Consider the following 2,500-nt stretch of genomic DNA (forward strand, 5'->3'; position numbering starts at 1 on the left):
AATTGTAACATCGCCTAACAGGCGTCGTGTCCCTTCCTAAATGTTAGATGTTGCTGTTGGCCAGGGACCCCTTGTAAAGCGCTTTGAGCACATTAATTTAGTGGATATTGCGCTATGTAAAAGCTTATTTTAGATTATCTTTTTCTTTAAACCTCGCAATGTCTTCCGTAGTCCCCGTTTTCAGAGTTTTTGCCAAGCTGAAGGTCATTTAGTTGAAATCGATCGATATTTGAAGGACCAGTTTTCTGGCCAAATCTTTAAAAAGTAAGTTTAATAAAAACGATTTTAAAAGTATTTAGAAGCCACTTTATGGCTTTATACTTGGTGAATGGAAAGTTAATAATATGACGGTCTTTTGATTTCTACCATAAACCCAAAATAGCCAAATAAAATCCATCGAGCTGTTTTTGCTTGTATCTGCGTTACATTCTCAGCGACTTTGACCCGGTTTTCTCAGAGCACAAATATGTATAAACAAGAGTATGGCTTTCTTTTATATTTCATGTCGATGTGCTTCACTGGATCACTGAACTGTTATGTAGTAACGATATTGATTACCAGAAACAAGCAACCCCTCCCCCCCCCACCCTCCCACTCTTACAAATAATAAAAAAAAGAAACAAAAACAAACAAACAATCCAGAGCACTGCCTTTTTGTCATATTTGTGACCCTTCGTCTCAAGACGGTATTATGTCGGAACGAACCATATGCTTACAAGCCGAATTAAATGCCAAACTGGTCAAAAATATAAACTGTTGGCATTAGCACCCTAAAATATGGTATCCGTTCTTCTCAATAAAACATACAAACTCAACACAAGTCTGATATTTCTGGCTATAAATTCAATTTTCAAAATCTTAACCATCCCGACTTAATACCGTTTTGAGGCGAAGGGTCACATTTCATGTCGCCGTGCCTCAATGGATCACTGAGCTGTTATGTTGTAACGATATTGATTACCAGAACAAGCAACGCCCCCCCCCTCCCCCCCCTCCCCACTCTTACAAATAATAAAAATGAAAACAAAAACAAATAAACAATCCTGTTAATTGTTTATATATATATTTTGTTGTTGTTGTTGTTGTTGTTGTTGTTGTTGTTGTTGTTGGTGTTGTTGTTGTTGTTGCAAAATTACACTTTCAGTTTATCTCATGTACCAGGCTGCTATAATATTCCCGCAGATATGCTTTCTCGATTATTGTAAACTCTCTATATTGCTATGGTGTAAAAACTCAGTCTGTCTCGATTTCTACACCTTTGTTGAATGGGGTAAGTTTGTATAAAGTGCCATGCCAAAAACAAAAAAAATAATAAAAAGAATAAATAAAAGCGCATACAGCATGCCCTAGTCATGTTTACGCTCTATACGAAAGCTGTGTTAAGCGGGTGGTTGGATGGGAGCATCACCCTTGAATCATATACCTATGATGTTCGCATGGGTGTACGATCCGATAGTGATGTCGTTTCTTCTTCTCTTTACTAGCCTAGCCTGCTTCTTTGGTTTGTGATTGTATTTTTGACAGGGGATTTTTTTTTTTCTGTAAATCTTCTGCCTGTTTGTTCTTGGTTATTTATAATTTAGCTTATGATATCTTTAGGTAATGATTTTGATTTACATTTGTACTATTTTTGTTAGATTGCTTGTTTTTTTTGTTTCAGCGATCTCTCATATAACCTCAATTGTGTTGGAAGAGACCTAAAGCAACAAACAGTAAAGCTGTGTTATGCTATTATTATAACGCCTGGTTTGGGCAGTTCTTGGAAACCAATTTTTTTGGATATCAATGTGATTGTTCGTGCGTAAACAACAGCCTCTCTCTCTCTCTCTCTCTCTCTCTCTCTCTCTCTCTCTCTCTCTCTCTCTCTGTCTGTCTGTCTGTGTGTGTGTGTGTGTGTGTGTGTGTGTCTTTCCCTTTCTTCCCTCTGTGTGTGTCTCTCTCTCTCCCCCCCCCCTCCCCCCTCTCTCCTTCTCTCTCCACCATTCTTTCTCTAACATCCCCTCCATGCCCTCTTTCACACATCAACACACACATACACACACACACACACACACACATAACATCCATATAATAACGGGTTAATATATAGAATGAAGTTGACGTCACTCGGGTTTTTGTTATTAATTTTTGCCATCCACGTTCACTAAACTGTATTATCCAAACTATACATTTTCATGGTTACGAGTTCTGTATGTTGGTCCGTTCTATTTCCTTGTGAGGTTCTTTGTCAAGCACATACTATCTTTACGTCGTCTTACCATAATTGTGACCCTTCGCCTCAAAACAGTATTAAGTCGGGATGGTTAAGATTTTGAAAATTGAATTTATAGCCAGAAATATCAGACTTGTGTTGAGTTTGTATGTTTTATTGAGAAGAATGGATACCATATTTGAGGATGCTGATGCCAACAATTTATATTTTTGACCAGTTTAACATTTAATTCGGCTTTTAAGCATATGGTTCGTTCCGACATAATACCATTTTGAGACGAAGGGTCAC

The sequence above is a fragment of the Berghia stephanieae genome, chromosome 11, assembly GCF_034508935.2.
Source record: "Berghia stephanieae isolate SIO BIC M18660-M18661 chromosome 11, UCSD_Bste_1.3, whole genome shotgun sequence".
NCBI lineage: Eukaryota > Metazoa > Mollusca > Gastropoda > Nudibranchia > Aeolidiidae > Berghia > Berghia stephanieae.